Source organism: Phalangium opilio, unplaced genomic scaffold, assembly GCF_054372755.1.
Source record: "Phalangium opilio isolate 3A_F unplaced genomic scaffold, DU_Popi_V2 ptg000013l_1, whole genome shotgun sequence".
NCBI classification, from domain to species: domain Eukaryota; kingdom Metazoa; phylum Arthropoda; class Arachnida; order Opiliones; family Phalangiidae; genus Phalangium; species Phalangium opilio.
In genome coordinates, this window is record NW_028324148.1 from 10189279 (window position 1) to 10208087 (window position 18809).

Sequence of the window (18809 nt, forward strand, 5' to 3'; positions counted from 1 at the left end):
TGAAACTCGAAATTGCAATATCTATACGAAGAAACTCAAAATCTGAAAATCTTTGCGAAAAAACTGGAAATCGCACAATCTATGTGAAGAAACTCGAAATCGCCATACATATGCGAAGAAACTCGAAATCGCCATACATATGCGAAGAAACGTGAAATCGCAAAATATATGCGAAGAAACTTGAAATCGCAAAATCTATGCGAAGAAACTTGGAGTCTCAAAACCTATTCGAAGAAACTAGGAATCGCAATATCTGTTCGATGAAAAACGAAATCGCCAAATCTATACGAAAAAAAGTCGGGACCAAAATTGCGAAAAATCACAAAAGAAATCAAAAAATCTTGGGGGAAAATGGGTAAATCTCCAAAAAAAAATCATAAAATCTTTGGAAAAATGAAATAAAGAAATCTTTATGCAGACTTCAAGATTTAAAAGAAATCAAGAAATTTTGAGGACTAAATCACGGACGACATCACGAAATCCCGTACTTATTGAAAATGTCGAATCCTCATAGCTTTTGGCAAAAAATAAATTTTTGAAATTGGAATAAAGAGAAATTTACACCTAGTACTGTACTACGCATATTGAATAATTACAACCATCCGTCTAACGCTTTAAACTTTACATAATGGATAATTTATAATATAATGGAATTCAAACACTAAAAATTACAGCTTTGGTTTAGGGATTATATCCGTAGATTTTATCTGAAGATTATTCGGTATGCAACATTTATGCACGAACCGTTGTATACACCGCAGAAAAGTAACCTAATCCGACATAATTATAATTGAAAGAGGCACGAATTAAAAAATGAAAGAAAAAAATTAAAAACCACGGTAAAGCGCGTAGACTGTAGAGGAAAGCCTATATTCTGGTCCCGGAATACCGCGAGCCACCCGTTTTTTTTCCCCAAGATATTAGCTTTTGCACGTAATAATAATGTATACGAGGGGATAGACGTAGACGTCGAAAGCAAATCTGGGTTTTTACTTCTCAATCTAGAAGAAGCGGATGGCCATGGGAACTTTGCCGCCCACGAAGCGGCCTTAACAATTTTGGCGGTCCATTCCCCGCGTATTATGTACACCCGGGGGAGTAAGGCGCGTTTGCTATACGTTACTTGGATTTCAAACGAGAGTTCCTACTAATGCCAAGACCCCAAGAAGTTTGCATTACGTAGCTACGTCCAAATCTAAGTGGAATACTACGTCTTGAGTGTAATTCTTTTAATATTGAATGCAAGGATCCTTCGTCTAAAGACATTACAAAACATTATAGCAATATGAAATATCACTATTATGTAATAGTAATATCTACGTGTGATAACACATTTCTTTCTATTTAAAAGTTTAACGTTAAATCCAAAAATTCATTATAAATATTAGGCTAGAACTTAAATAAGCAATCAGCACCGCGCATTTTGAAAAAATAATTATGTACTGTGCTCATAAAAGGGTGGTATGACCGAAGTGCATGGATTTCTTTGGTGATTTTGAGTCGAAAATAGTCACAAACGTAGATAAAAACAAAACCAGAAGCTTATTTTTCTTGACTCCCATCTTTAAGAACGCGATTTTCAACTTGATTATCTTTAAAAGCGCCTCTTAAAGAAGGACGTCATTACAATTCAACTGCGTGGCTTTTAAATTGTTACGCATTTCTGGCGGAAGTTCAGAACATATTAAAAAATACGGTATTTTATCATTTGACCGACATCCCGATGAATATTGTACCATCATGCAAAATTGCACCTGCAAAAATTTGGAGGTTTTTGAAAATCCCTCGACTTTTCTCCAAGGGCCAACTTTTAATGCCTTAAAATATGCTCCGTAAAACAGTTTACTTGGTGTGAAATTAAAATTTTTGTCAGTTTGAACTCCTTTTGAACATCGACTACTAAGTAACAGAATAGCTAATCCCCAACTGGGATCGTTTCTGTGCCTACGTTTTGCTTCATTTGGAATTTTGAGGTTGGCTATGCAAACTGGAGACGATAAGTGAATTAATATGTACCTATTACTTCTACTTCTTAAACCCAAGATTATTTACTCGTGCAGGATTCAAACTGAATACTAATAAATCCATAACGTTCTAAAATATATTTAGATAAAAACAAAGTTACGAAAATAGAGGACGATATACTCAAAGCACCGAGATAGTCTAATAGATTCCTATTTTTACTTCTTTAGATATTAGATTCAAACTGAATATTAATATCGTCTATTACAACTTGTTTATCTTGAAAGAGAAACAAAGTTACGAAAGTGTTCTACCTTGAACCTTAAGAAACGTTTTACCTTCGATACGAGCAAAGCCTCCCTTCCTTTGGCAACTTCTTTCTCTTGGCGGTAATATTTAAAGAAAATTCATCCCTATTTGACGCCGTATAATACAAATCTACGATCGAAGCACATTCGTTAGAAAGAAATCTTCAAAAACAACCGGTTCACGTTCCAGCCAAACTATTAGAATTCCTCAGTTTTACTACTTTGCATAAAATTATCTACTCTATACTTAGTCTCAGCCGTGATGAAGGTTTTTTTTTCATAAATAGAAACTAAGCAGAACTTTGATAAGTTTGACTTAACATAAAATTTATGACTACTAAATTAAAGTATATAAAAAGATGTCGCAATTTGTAATGGACAGGTTTAATTTCAAAATAAAATGAAATTTCCTCATCGTTCGGTTCAAGCACTGATTTTTGTCCTTCGTTGCGGTAGAACTGTTGCAATAGACCATTCCTGTAGTGCCATTGGAAAAGCAAACAGCACAGGGAGGCAAGCCGCTATAAGAGCCTATTTCCCTCGTGCTAAGAAGCGCCGCAAGAGGCAGTGTAAGACGGCTAGTCTCACGCGAGTAGCGAAAGGGGGTCCGTCTGGCGTTTTCCCTTTTGCCAGAAGAATCTTATGGCGGCCCCGCACCTGTGCGTTGGTTTCTCAAAGTTACTAATGGAATGGTCTATATCTGCACCTTTAAGGCTAAAAACTGTTCATCATTCGGTTGCATCACGGCTTTTTGTCCATCAGAGCAAGAGTACTGTTGCTATGTGTACCATAGAAGCTGCAAATTACCTATTCATTCGATTGCAGCAATAATTTAGCCTTCAACGCCGCAGTTGTGTTATTGCAATATCTGTGTTTCAGAACGTTTTTTCCCCTTAACCTCTAACAATAGCTGTGCCAAAAAGGCTAAACATTTTTCATTATTCAGTTGCAGCACAGCTTTAAGTCCATCAAAGTTGCAGTAGTACTATTGCCATATTTATCCCATAAACGCTACAAAGTATTTAAATTTTTTATGAGTAAGTACTAAATTTCGTCTGGACGACCAAGGTTAACGACGAGGACCGTGAGATAAGATTAGGCTCAATTTGGGTTTTGAAGAAATCTGAATACCTTGTTCTATAAAAACCTTTACAACTATTCGTCCTTTTTTTGTTTGACGTAATTCTATCCCAATTTAAATAAGTATCCTTTAATTAAGACCAACCCTTTCATGGGAAAAATTACGAAGTTTCCTTACGTTACTGGACCAGCATACTTAATGCAATAGGTGAGACTAAACAAGACAGTTTTCTTTCTTTTCTGAAGATTTTCCTCTTTGGGTGGAGTCAAATTCCATTTAGCCGCGAGAGCGTTTGAGCATGCACCTTCGTCTTTTTCCCGCGCTTTTCTCTCCGAGGCTTCTCGAATTATCGCCATTCATATCTCGACCTTTGGCGGGAGACCCTAACTTGAGCAGGATATAAGGAGAAGACAGCGAAGACAAGGCTTAGAATACAAGAGGGTGGAGAAATTCTGCCTTGTTCTTATAAAACTTTTAGAGCATCTAATATTAGAGGGACGTACTCGCTTCGTTCAAGGATCAATTACTCAAGCGGCTTCTCTTTAATATAAATTAGCCCCTGTCATGAAAAAATAACAATAAGACTAGGCGTTGCTGAAACAGGTATTGGATCTTCCCCAAATTAATACTAGTTTAATGGTAGGATCTCGCGGAAAGTTTTAGTCATCGAGGTTATTATGCCTATCATGAAAATATCAATTTGCTAGAGCTCTTCCTGCTTAATGAGTGGAACGTTGTCGGTTTAGTGAGATTTCAGCTGGAATGTTGTCGGTCTAATGAGATATCAGGTTGAATGTTGTCGGTCTAATGAGATATCAGGTTGAATGTTGTCGGTTTAATGAGATATCAGGTTGAATGTTGTCGATTTAATGAGATATCAGGTTGAATGTTGTCGGTTTAATGAGATATCAGGTTGAATGTTGTCGGTTTAATGAGATATCAGGTTGAATGTTGTCGGTTTAATGAGATATCAGGTTGAATGTTGTCGGTTTAATGAGATATCAGGTTGAATGTTGTCGGTTTAATGAGATATCAGGTTGAATGTTGTCGGTTTAATGAGATATCAGGTTGAATGTTGTCGGTTTAATGAGATATCAGGTTGAATGTTGTCGGTTTAATGAGATATCAGGTTGAATGTTGTCGGTTTAATGAGATATCAGGTTGAATGTTGTCGGTTTAATGAGATATCAGGTTGAATGTTGTCGGTTTAATGAGATATCAGGTTGAATGTTGTCGGTTTAATGAGATATCAGGTTGAATGTTGTTGGTTTAGTGAGATTTCAGCCCGGAATGTTGTTGGTTTAGTGAGATTTCAGCCCGGAATGTTGTTGGTTTAGTGAGATTTCAGCCCGGAATGTTGTTGGTTTAGTGAGATTTCAGCCCGGAATGTTGTTGGTTTAGTGAGATTTCAGCCCGGAATTTTGTCGGTTTAGCGAGATTTCAGCTGGAGTGTTGTCGGTTTAGCGAGATTTCAGCCCGGAATTTTGTCGGTTTAGCGAGATTTCAGCTGGAGTGTTGTCGGTTTAGCGAGATTTCAGCTGGAGTGTTGTCGGTTTAGCGAGATTTCAGCTGGAGTGTTGTCGGTTTAGCGAGATTTCAGCTGGAGTGTTGTCGGTTTAGCGAGATTTCAGCTGGAGTGTTGTCGGTTTAGCGAGATTTCAGCTGGAGTGTTGTCGGTTTAGCGAGATTTCAGCTGGAGTGTTGTCGGTTTAGCGAGATTTCAGCTGGAGTGTTGTCGGTTTAGCGAGATTTCAGCTGGAAAGTTGTCGGTTTAGCGAGATTTCAGCTGGAAAGTTGTCGGTTTATTGAGATTTCAGCTGGAGTGTTGTCGGTTTAGCGAGATTTCAGCTGGAAAGTTGTCGGTTTATTGAGATTTCAGCTGGAAAGTTGTCGGTTTAGCACGATATCAGCTGGAAAGTTGTCGGTTTAGCGAGATTTTAGCTGGAAAGTTGTCGGCTTATTGAGATTTCAGCTGGAGGGTTGTCGGTTTAGCGAGATTTCAGCTGGAGGGTTGTCGGTTTAGCGAGATTTCAGCTGGAGGGTTGTCGGTTTAGCGAGATTTCAGCTGGAGTGTTGTCGGTTTAGCGAGATTTCAGCTGGAGTGTTGTCGGTTTAGCGAGGATTCAGCTGGAGTGTTGTCGGTTTAGCGAGATTTCAGCTGGAGTGTTGTCGGTTTAGCGAGATTTCAGCTGGAAAGTTGTCGGTTTAGTGAGATGGCATCAAAAAACCGATGGTAATATCAGTGAATCAGAAAACGCTAGCAGACTTATGAAGGGATATTATTTACACTAAAACTTTGAGAGTCATACAACGTTGTCCCAGCCTGCACTCATGTTAAAAACCTACAAGAATAGCTATGAAACCGTTCATTCCGCAAAAATGTAAATGTTTAGTAAAATGTATCACTTTAGCAAAAAAATTTAATTTAAGAAACAAATTAATATCAATGGCTGAACTTGAATCTTCTTGGAAGAACTGAATAGACTATTTTTATTATAAAGATAAGTAAATGAAAGATAACGAGTAACGTCTAACGAGACGTGATGCAATAAATCATTCACAAGTGCTTTTTCTTTTTTCGGAATGTTATTGCACTTGACCGGCCGGCGGGGTCATTGGTGATTATTTAGGATTCGGAAATAATAATAGAGGATGGAAGCATGGAAGTGTCTTTTAATAGTTACGGACGCCTTTTACGCCTTAGTTGACAGACACTTATAATTGAAATCAGGAAGACTGGTGGTGAGCCTTTACTAGCAGCTGAGAAAATGGGGGTCCTTTTGGGATAAAGCGCTATCTGCCGAAAAACTACTGTACTCCATAGAACCGAGCGCAACGTAGGCGTATCATTGTCGTTCAAGCTAAAACACAGAGCATATATTCACACAGAGGAATTCAAAATTAGTCTTGGCAACAACGATCTCGCGCATGCCTTAAAGGGATAGAATCAATCTTTTGACTACAAACGAAAAGCTTTCATTTTTTTAAATCAGATAGAACCTAAAATTACGTTTTCAAAAATATATATATATTGATAGTTTTAATAACTTAACTATTTTTAATTAATGTTTAAAAGAATTAGTTTTCGGCGCCGCTCCCATCACTGCTCCCTCTACAGTCGTTCGGCAAAAACACGAGCGAACCACCTACATTACCCCGCTAGCCTCCTCTCACACGGAAATATAGTAGATTTACACCTAAAAGTAGTTTTCATACTATTGTGCATTTTGCATTTTCGCCAAATTAGTATTTTTCATGGAAGCTAAGCCTTTGCCAAAATAGCGCAAAAATGAGGTGTTTTGGCCATTACCCGTAACTATTTTGACAAATCTCTATCATCCCAACTCTACAACGTAACCAAGAGTTAAGGAAACAAAGGATAATAAACATGATAAATCAGAATTATGTTTACAAATGTCTTCTCGAATATGCGCCGCTTCCCCAGTGAAGGAGAAAAGCTACTATACAGTGATCTAGAGCTACCTATATACTCCTATTTCCAAACAACCAATGAATCAGTGGACGTTAGCAACGTCACTAGGGTAACAAAACAAGTTGGGTGGTATTCGCGGCTAGTTTGAATTTCAAAATATCTAACGTACTTTTCTTAATTTTAAACGGTTTAATTCGATTTTTTTTTTGGCACACATAATTTTAGGCACATTTTTTAACCTAAAACTGCCCTCATCTTGTACTAGTCGGAAATCCTTGATTCTATCCCTTTAATTTAGAGTAAGAGATGAATTCGTTGACTCCCTTTTCCTATTTCACGGGCTAGATAATCAAAATAATAATAATAAAAAAAAGCCGACGATATCTATGAACTTTTTTAAAGACGTCACATCCTAAGTTCATAAGATATGTTAGCCATAAGTTTGTCACTGGTTAGTGAGAGCTTGTCATGAAGTGACGCAGGTCAGATTCCCGTAAAGCGACGAATGGTGAGGAGCTGTCAGAGGCTTAGTATGGACTAAATAGAAAGATGGACTGCCAAACGAGTGTAGTCAATTCTCGTGTCGTTCTAGTTCTCAGTGAGCCTATAGTGTAAGTAGTGTCATACTTATGGAATATATGTTATAAACTTATGGTCACATAAATAGTATTCACACAATTATGTATGATAACATTACGTAAGGCTTACAGTTATCAAGTTTACATAATTCCGTTTGTGTTTTTGTATAACTGTTTTATTTTAGAAAAGTATGGTGGAAAGGCTTAGAACCGATCACTGCGTTGTAAAACAGGACTTAAAATGTTTAAAGGGTTACACTCAGACGAAATTACATTCCTTATTTCCCTTTTGAAAGTAGTTTATGTATTAGGTACGTAAAAGTTGAATATCCACTTTTTGTTACCATCACTAAAAATGTTTTAATCTTACGATAATAGTTTGAAAAAAAAAACCGATTAGCTCGCTCTTGGCTCCACCCTATTTGAACTCTTGAATCGCATCGATTTTAAGTAACCCCGAGGTATGTTTTCAAAAATAAAATAAAAGCTTTCCAGTTTTCGTGTCTGTATTCCTTTAAAATACGTTGATGCCAAGAACCCATATACAACTTTAGAACGTATGAACCTTTGGTCTACATGCGCTCATATAATTGTTAAACACTTGATAAACCGAAAACCCCGAGGAAAAACACTACAACCTAATTATCTCTCATGGGTTCTTGTTTCAAAGACAATTAAGCTAAAATATACCGTTACAGGCAGGTTCAAAAACGAAAACAAAATATTATGAAACAAAAACTATATTATTAATCAGAAATATGAAAGATTAACAGCTTCAAATGTGACTGAATAATGAGGTATTAAGCACGCCCCCTAGGTTTCGACAGAAGAAGTAAAATACCAGTTTAGACTGGAGGCGACGGATCTAGATGGAGGGTGTGATATTTCATCAAAGAGTGCAGAAGAATAAGGCCGTGTAGGATGCAGCACGAGCGGGCCCGACCACGAAGAAGATAGGCTATATCTAGACGAAACTTGAATGAAATTAGAAGGAGGAGGGGAACGATATCTACATGTAGAATAATAAGTGGGAACAGGATATTTCGTCTGGCGTTAGCGACAGATCAGGGTGTGGGAAATTAGACTATGTCAGGGTAGAATCCGGCCCTGAACCCCAACTATAGCGCGCGGCGCCGCTTCTACTACTATTCTTTTTCATCCTGAAAAACCGCCAGACTGGGAAGTTTCAAGTGATGATTTCTGTAGTAGTTAGTACTAATACCAATAGCCGAAACAAGAAAAGTATTTAAATTTTGATTTTTGAATAGTTATGGTAAATCTAATTTTTATGCGTTAGCGTATGCACTTAACAGGGTTCATACAACGTTTGGGAAAACCGATTCCCCTGACATTTGCAGGTTATTTATTTTTCTGAAATTTCCAGGGTCAATGCCACCTAATAATTGCAAGAGTTATTTTTTCGGTAATATTTTCAGGGTATTTTTTAGTTGAAGCAAAGCTTTCATGAGCAAACTTATTCTAGCCTAAGAAACAAGTTTCTCTGATTTCCATAAATTTTAATAAAAAAATTCTAGCTTTTCCTGAGTTTTCCCTTATTTTTTAATCAATAATTAATTTCCCTAAAATTTCCAGGTTTGTATTAACCCTGACTGTGTTATGTACTGTTCTGGAACAGAGATAAGTTGGCGATATAACCTTCAAACTTCTTCCACTAAAATATTCCCAAATATGATTCATCCATTAGCAGGCAGAAAAAAGGAATCTAATCGTTTATAAATAGTTTTTCACTGTAAGATCAAAACAACCGTACACTAGTCTATAAACTTAAATATTAGTTCATTGCCGCAGCTTATTATAATTATTCTTTCTTAAAATGAGTTAAAGCAAAATAACATACATTTATGCCAAAGAAAATAAATAATTGTAACTAAATTTATATAAATAATCAATTATTTGCCTTATTTTAAATAAAAATAAAACAAATAATAAAAACCATTTCTTTCTAAAGTCGGCAAAAAAGTATATTGAGTATAAAATGACGTCTAGGTTTAAAAATCACTATTAACTCATCCTATAGCATTAATTTAATAGGATTGTGCAATCACTTTTTAATTAGGCTTTCAAACTATAAAGTGAGCATTTCGATTAATTCATCCACCCCTTCTTGTTCTATTTCTTGATTATGAGCCTTCATTCGGGGCTTTTAATGCCAAACGATATGAGAGGAATTTTTTCCCGACAGACATTTACGTGGGAGGCTTATTTATGACTGAAGAGCGTAAAGACATTAATATTACATATAAAGACTATATTGAAGATATTGCGGTATCAGACTGTGTTTGCCGGCAAAGACACCGCCACCACGATATTCGGTAGCTGTATTTGGAAAGCTCCTTTGCTGCTTAATTCAATTAAATGACACATCCACAATGCAAAGACTCTATGTAATTGAGCTCATTTAAAAAACCATTATGAGCGCGAAAAGGGCAAAATATGTCACCAAATTACCCTGTTATCACACTATCAATTCACGTAGTCAAGTTAATTAAATTTATTTACACAATATTGCTCTGCCTTTTTTTTTCGTTAATAGGGAATGAAATATGCGAAGGAAACGAAATTTTTCATAGCAAAATTGTAAAGAATAGATGACGATTGCAAATGGCATGTTTAAAAGCTCAATAGATAAAAACAGCGTTTTTTCTAATCCCAGTAAGTAGGGCATTCAATTACTGTAAATTCGTTTCAGGGTTTCAAAAAAACTAATCACAGGGTTTTATTGGGTTTTTTTATAATTAGCAGTTGTCTAGTTGTCTGAATTAGTAATTGCCATTCAAATGTCACTGTTTTATAAAATAAAAAATCTTAAAATCTTTTTCAAAAAATGATAAAATCTTAAAATCTTTTTCAAAATATAAAAAAAAGCTTAAAATCTTTTTCAAAAAATAATAGATATTAAATAAAACCAGAAATATCTTAAACTATATTATTGTAGTATTTAAATTCAACAAAATTGAAGATATAAGAGATGGGTTTTATTAAGTGGGTTTTTATGTTGGGTAAAACCAATAAAACCTAGGGTTTTTTGGGTTTGAACCCAGCTTGATTCATTTCTAAACTTGCTTAACTGAAAGTGTTATTTGAAAAGTCAAGAGATGCGATTTGAAATAATTGACATTGCATTGTTACAATAAAATAATCATGTTATCCAAACAAAGTTGAACAATTACTTATTATTTACTTCTAATTTAATTCCAAGTATGTCGAGAAACGTCTTAAATGTCGAAGAAATTAAATAGAAAAACCATAAGGTTTTTAGGTATGTTTATCAGTTCCAATCTGTGTAAATCTCATGACAATAATTTGTCATTATTGAACAATGAAACGGTGTTGAAAAAGCAATTACACGTATGATTACACAACAGAACAAACTCTCCAATCTGGTGAAAGGCGATACATTTAATACAATAACTTATTATGTTTTAGGGAGACTTCCAATGTGTGGTCCGCAGCAATGAATCATTCAACCGAGAAAATAATTACCAAATTCGTAATACGCGCAAATTAAATTATTACCTACAGAAATTCAATATTTACTAATATACTTGATTTTCTTATCACGCTATTTAAAGGGCCAGTCTCATTTTAATCATTAAATTTTAAACCTAGTACTTTTAAATACAACAATAATATTTTAATAATAATATCTTAAACCGTTAAATATAACAAAAATGAAAAATATTTTCTCTCAAAACAAAATATTCAAAATTTAGCGCAACCGGAAGTTGATGACAATTGCCAGTGACGTAGAAGGTGAAAAGCATACAATAACTAAGCCTTAGTCGTAACTTTATTGGCAAGCCTAATTAGGAACTTTAAATTGCAGCGCGTCACGAGCTCTCACCTTATTAAATTGTATTTATAAAGTGCAATTTAAATGAGACATGCTCTTTGTTCTTAATGTTACAAAATTTTCATTTAATTGTTACAAGAAGGAGACCCAAGTCTGGCTATAGAATATAATCCCGCTGCACGGTTATATCCTTATCAAAATTTAATATCGAAGCTGATATACTAAGTCCTAATTGTTCGCATGAGCTATTATGATAGCCGTATTTTTCGGACAACGTTGCTGCTAGGTGTCCCGGTAATCGCCTCGGGACTTGTAAAAGAGGGTGGTATTAGTATTAAGGAGATAGAATAAAGAATTACTAATTTTTTTTCTACCGTAATCTAGTCACGCTTAGCGGCGCGTAAAATTGGCCGCTTTCACGTCGTGGTGCACCGCTTAGAGGCGCTACATAGTTGACCTTTTGTCTTTAAGGTATTTTGTATTATTAAGAAGAAAAATTTCCTAGTAAGATAATACACCGAACTGAAAACTCGCTATTAGAGAGCTTTTAGAAAAATGGGGGGAAATTAAGACTCGGTTCTTTCGTCCCTCCAACACAACAACGGCGCCCATTTTTTCTAAAAGAATAAAAACGCTACGGCGGATTAGCGAAGGATTAACTTCGAGGTGTTTTTTTCATCAAGTGTTGACTTTCCGCGTTTATATACTTAAGTCTGTTACGTAGACATATGAAAAGTTGTGGGCGATCTTTACAAGGTCGAAACTACCAGCCTGCGTAGAGGTATATTGTAAAATTTGGGGGTGTTTACGTTACGTTCGGCGAAATAGTTTTTCCTTCCATTGCCCAACCTTCAACAAAAAGAAAAACCACGAATTCCCGCCAATCATAGCGCCATTATAATCACGTGACTATGGATTCTTATCAGTTGGGATGAGCAGTTTAAAATATGAATTTTTAAACGTGTGAACCGAACTTTAATACGAAGAACCTTGACCTGTTTCTTTATTTTGTTACTTTCTTCTTTTCATCGATCTCAGCAAGTGTAATTAAACTAGGAGTTGAAATCTCAGGGTTTCACTTAAAGAGACAAAGGAGGCGCTGCTATCGTAAGAAATCGAAAGGCATATAAAATGGTGTCAATATGAATTGTTGTACGTCATTTTGCCATAGATCTTTATCATCTTGTTTTAAGTCCTACTCTAGCGCCATCTACCCTTCAAATATTTTTAAACAAACCCTAAAACATAGCCGTCACCATTTCAGTTACCCCTTTTTGTACGTCATTTTGCCATAGGTCTTTATCATCTCTTTTTTAAGTCATACTCTAGCGCCATCTACCGTTTAAATATTTTATAACCAAACCCTAAACCAAAAAGAAAATGGTCGCCATCTTAGTTACCGTTTTTTTGTCGGGGGGACGAGAATGAATTTATAATGGACAGTTTGTTGCTTAAGTACTTGTCGCAAGAGCATTAAACACATATTTGCGGATTGATACTAATTATGAAAGTAGTAACATAAACAGCATTAATATTTGCGCATTTATTCGCCTATAGTTATAAAAGTGGCACAGCAGAGGGGGTAAAACAAAGCTGGAAAAACAGCTCAGCCTCTCTAACAACAGCAATGACCGCGTGGTCTTCTCACGAATCGCAAATAGTTTCTTACTGCTAGTTCAATTACTCTTGATCTTGGTATTATAGCTTAAAAACCCCACAAGGAAAATATTTACGCGCTAATTTATTAATGTTATTCAGTAAGTTGAAGTAACTGTTATAAAAACACTTCATAATCCGGTAATAAAGCGCATAATTAATGATCTAACGCTACGTGAGTAAAAACAAAGACTTAGTACATAACAGACTCCTAATAAAACGAAAACAGACACAGTGAAACCCTAAACGAGTATTATAAATACAATATATTCGAAAACAAAGATCCGCATTCACAAAATGAATGTTGAAAATTTTCATTATTACTCAATCCGTAAGTAATATAATAACATTAAGTTTGACACTTCTCTTTGCTTCAGCGAATGAATGATCTCATATAAGAGATACGGAGTTTGAGTACTAACTAAAACAATAACTTTCGTTTAACACTATGGCCATATTACTCCATGGTGTTGCCTCTGAATCACCATGGAGGCAAATCACAAGCAATTTGGTGGGAAACATGTTTTACTAAGACTCATTCTTCATTGAGTGACATACTTTTTGTTGTTAAGATATTTACGCTATTTTTAAGGTTGAAAATGGGTTGAAAACTAAGCGGTGTTAAAAGTTCCTGAAGCTTACTACACATTAGCGCGTTTTGTAGCCTTGTGTAGCTTTAATACATGAAAAATGGCGCCGAAGCTCGCGTTACGGTCATAGCGACGCCTGGCGACGCTATTCAAGTGCGAAAACACATGCACTACACGACGCTTCAAAAGGCGTTAATGTGTAGTAAGCTTAATAGGCAATGTTAGAGAGTTACTAACAGATATTATATATTACATTTTAATTATAACAGAGTTATATAGTTTTCTGTAAATCTGGGAAAACAACTATTTGTAATGTAACCAAAACGTCCCCTGACGTCATAAAAACCGAACCATTTAACTGGTTGAACTATGCAAACTGCTACATTTTACCACATAACATTATAACATATTTCAACCTAAATCAGCTACCATCACGCAATACAAAAATCTAATCAAAAAATCTGTGCAACACTCGTTTAGTTAAAACACGCCCTAAAACAAAGTAGCAACCTTTAAACGGCTACATTTCTTGATCAATGTCAAAAGCTCCGTAACAGAAGTCACGTGTTCATTAAACTTGGAATCATTTCATGCTATATAAAGTGTCTCGAGAAAAAAAAATTAGCCCTTCACTTCGAAGCATACGGAGAAGGAGTGATATATAGGTTTATGGGTTAAGTCTGCCAAGCGATAATATCAAAGGAAACCGACCTCCCAAAAGATTGCTACATTTCGCTTGGGGCAAAATTAATGAGTACTCGTACCCCCTCCCTTGAACTTGGATTACGCAACTAGAACTCCAACTGCTTTAACAATTTAAAGGGATAATGGACCACCAATTAAACGGTGTGATGATCGAGTTGTACATTCATACTAAAATTGAATTAAAACATTTTTCAAACATAATATAAAACGAAAAGCCTTTGATATATGCATGCTCATGTTTTGTTAAATATACAGGGTGCAACAGGTCAGATTAACACTTATTTTGAGTACAATTTCGTTGTACTACTTGAGAAATCAGATCCGGCGTTCTTTATTGCTAGTTTTACACTCGGTATTATGGCCTATGTCGTAGGCCTGACATTCGTTATACCCTTTATTTTCATGCGCAGTACAGCAGAATTTTACTCAATATAAGTGTTCGTCTGAACTGTTGATACAGTTACTAGACGTTAAACGGTTCGCCCTATGGAACAAACGTCTTTTGTCACGAGCTACGTATCTTTTCCATCAAGACACTGTTACGACGTCATCACCCACTGAAACGGTGAGCTATGTACAGTTTTCCGTTTTTCAATTATTTTCGATTTTCAAGTAACGTATCTAATATGTATTGATGACATGTTCATTGCAGTTGAGATTTTATATTAAATTATACGTTAAACATTTTGAGAACTGTACAAAGCTATTAACTTATTATAACAACAATAATATTTAACAAGCGAGGAAAATAGTGGGCGTCCCCAAAAACCAAGCCTATTAGTGGTGGTTACCGGGCCATTACAATCACAATAATAAAATTTAAATAAAAACTTAGCTAATCATCTAATTTAGGCACTAATATCTGTAATATGGCATGTGTACTGCATTTTTCAACACCAAATAAATTTATCTTTTGCAAACTATGATGTACGTCTAAATATGCGACCAGAAAAATCTATAAATAACATTTAAGTCTTTGAAATTTGATGGTCATTACAACCGAAATAAGACTTCCATTTCCATATCCCTTTTAACTAAACCAAAAGGGTTTAAGTCTGGCAGATGTATGCAATGGACGTATCCCTTAACCCTAACCAATATGTGCGCGGCTTTTACGAAAAGAACCTTCATTGGGTATCCAACACGCCGTCTGTGAATAGTCTACACAAGTACTTTGATTTTAAAGAAAAAAATCACTGCTCTTGCATATAGTTAAAAAGAGACACGTACAATCTAACACCCGTTCTATTTCGAGGAAAAGGGCTTTGACCAGCTAGATCTTTCAAGATCTTTCGAAATAGACTCACGTATTTCTCGCATAAATATTCGATATTCTACCTTTTTCTAGGGATTAAAAAATATACTTCAACCACGGATTAAATATCTAGAAGCGGTAAAAATTGCTACTGATCGACTGGGTTTGAAGAAAAACCGGTTTCATAAAATTAAAAAGTTTCTCAATACCTGTACAAATTATTATATGACCGTGAATATATTCAATTCTACGAAGGATGATCATAAGATGTTCCATAAGTTTGTCACTGCTTAATGAGGGCTTGTCACGAAGTGACGTAGGTGAAACGTCATAGATTCGAGGTAAAGCCACGCCTGGTGAGGCGCTGTCAAAGGCTTAGTACAGACTAAATAGGAAGATGGACGGCAATTTTTACCGACTGTAGTCAATTCTCACGTCGTTCTCCCTCGAACTAGCTCTCAGTGAGTCTCTAGCATTACGAATTATATGAATTGTCATACTTATGGAACATATCTTATAAACTTATTCCAAATACTAAATACGAATACAATCAGAAACAAGTTGAATTGTCAACGCAAACCATGCTATGGTTCGGATGCAAATTCGCATGGTATCAGGGGTAAAAACCCTCGTCTGAAAGTGATGAAATTTACGTGGCAGATTATTATTATTATTATTAATGGGATATACTATACTGTACTATAATGTTTTCATTCTTAATTGAAATAGCACATAATAGAATATATGTACATGAATTGGAACCATGTTTCTGTCTACAATATGAAAGAAGATATGAGCATTTAAGTTTCCTATGTGTCTCTACACGTTAGGCTTTATAGCGAAGCACAGGGGAGAACCTCTATTGGAGAAATCCGTCACATGGTAGTAGTCGTCCAATAGGGGTAGTCCAAAGTGCTTCTCGGAGAAGCCTAACGCGTAGTGTCCATTACGCGACATTACGTAAACTTAATTGCTTGTATCTTCATCAATACTGTAGACAGAACCATGGTTCCAATTCACCATTCACTATTACATATTCATTATTTTATACGCTATTACGATTAAAACAGAAAAATATTTATATAGCCCGGGGTATCGCTTTTATTCACAAACATTAGGTTCTGAAAATATTTCAGTTGATGAAACCATTAAAAATTGCTTTAATTATTGTTAATTATTATCTAATTAATTTAATGTCTGAAGTTGTATATAGAAAAAGAACCAAAAGCATTTCACCCGTATTAGGAATAGATCGGGGCGATAGGCTAGGGTTACTTTACAGTGAATCAATCGACTTATATAACCTAAATTTCCAAAACTGTTAAAGAGGCATACGCTTGAATTCAAACCTCAACAATAGCTATATTTAAAACAATTTTAGGAATAAAGTTTCTTAAAATTATTTAACTATAATTAAGCTAAATTAATGACGATTAAAATTGTTAACATCAATTATATTTAATTAATTATTTAAGAAAAACTTCTTAATTGCGTTTCGAATTGGAGAGGTTTATTTTGGTTTCCCAACTTGTTTCATAATTAGCATAAATAAATTAGTACGAAAAGCACCTTTACAGTTCAAACTATCGAACACCTTTTCCCGTATAGCAACGCAAATGCAACAACATTTTCTTTGAGCAAAATATGACCCTGCAACCGTGTTGTCAAGAGAACGTCGGCCCATATCCGCTAAAACTATTAAAAGTCTAGAATGCTCGCTAGAAAAACAACAAGATGGATAGATTCTTTTTCCATGGTATGAGAACAAAAATGCAGGTAAACATTTCGTCCAAAATATAGTAACTTCAGTTGACTTTTGTTACAAGTTTTACGTGGTCCAGGCTCTCATCCATGGACTTAGAAATCCTTTTTATCTTTGAAATGTTGCCGACAAGTTTAGAGTACCGGCATTTCTGAGTTAAAAACGACAGCTTAAGGTAAAAGCATTCGAAACTTAGCGATGGTTTACAGTATGGTCGTTTTAATTAAAGCCAGGTTAAGGTGCTCCGTCCAATCCGTGGAATTATAAAAGTCTCGGGGAAAACATGACTAGAACAACCTTGCCGCTGGCCAGAATGAATTTTTATACAACGGGGAAAGAATTTCGCGGTTCCGTGTGTGTGGTATAGGAGCTAGACTTCTTAGAGCATCAAGGAGTCTGTGCCAAACACTGTGCCGACTTTAATTTGCCAAGTTTTTGGTGGGTTGGAGGTTTGGTGTTGGGAAATTCCTCTATGAATTTCATCTTTAAAAAGCTGCTATACTAAAGTAATCATACAGGGTGCTACAATACTGGACTACAAGAAGAACGAAAATGTTTTTCACAGTCAGTGTAAGACCTACTGCTTCCCACCAACTACAATTGTCTAATCTTTAACATCACCTTTATCTTAAGACCATTAATCAAAGTTGGACTGGAATGGTAAGCTATAACCCTCGTTCTTCTAATGGCATCACCTATCGTCGCCCCTAGCGGGAATGTCCCGAAACTTTTCGACTCATAGATTATGTTATGGCTGTGCTTTGAGTCGAACAAGTTTCGTTATTGATCACGGCGTGGCGCTAGCTCTGCGCAGTCCAAAAAGAACAACGTGCCCTATCTCAATTCTAGCCCATCTCTGTTTAATGTTCTTAGTTTCAACAAACCTTGCTACATCTATGGAAATAATTTCATTTGGTCACAACTATCGTTGTTGGTTTGATAATGTCTCGACTGTAAGCAGACGACGTTATTCGTATAAGTGAAACGGATTCACCAGGACGCGGTTTCAAAGAAGAGAGTTCACACCCTGTACAACCTCTTAACTTGGACTTGACACGTTGGCTGAGAAACTAGCCGATAATGTATTAGAGAAAATTTTGTTCTGAGCTAGCAAAGAATAAGACGTTAATATAAAAAAAAATTTGACGAGCTGGTATTTACAAAAATATTAAAATGGCAGTTAAAGAAAATAAATTTTCAACGAAGGAATTTCGTATATTTAAATTTTTTATCTGTAATTAAATAAAATCAAGTTTTGGATTCGCTTTTGAGAACGACCTTTCATATTTATGGCTTTTTCAAAGAGCTAACGATGGCTTATAAAGCTCTCGACAAAAATAATTGGTGTGGAACGATAAACAAGAGAATATCTAAATGACTGGTCCCCGGTTTTTCATTTTATTTTTTCGTAATTTGGTCTCTACTCTTTAATTTACTCTATTATAGGTGCCGCCGTGATTAGGCTAGTCATTTAATTACGCAAGAACCTCTATGTAATTACCATATTTCATGTCAATTAATTTTTGTTTTCATCAAAACATGGCTAGCCTACGCCCCCAATTAGAAAGTTTCTTCGAAGAAAAAGTTTGCTTATTTTTAATTAACGAGATAGAAAAAAATATATAACTGTACTTAATATAAAATTCTTTTAAATTTGGAAACTCA

The 18809-nt window shown here is 35.5% G+C and overlaps 1 protein-coding gene and 1 long non-coding RNA gene across 2 annotated transcripts in view; one reads left to right on the forward strand and one right to left on the reverse strand.

Annotated features, from left to right (window-relative positions):
• LOC149708965 (G1/S-specific cyclin-D2-like) overlaps window positions 1-18809 on the reverse strand; it is a 52075-nt gene that overhangs the window by 14467 nt on the left and 18799 nt on the right. The window lies entirely within an intron of this gene.
• LOC149708966 (uncharacterized) lies at window positions 17729-18418 on the forward strand. Its single transcript, XR_016381239.1, has 2 exons — window positions 17729-17804; window positions 18018-18418. It is a non-coding gene; the product is annotated as an uncharacterized LOC149708966 (long non-coding RNA).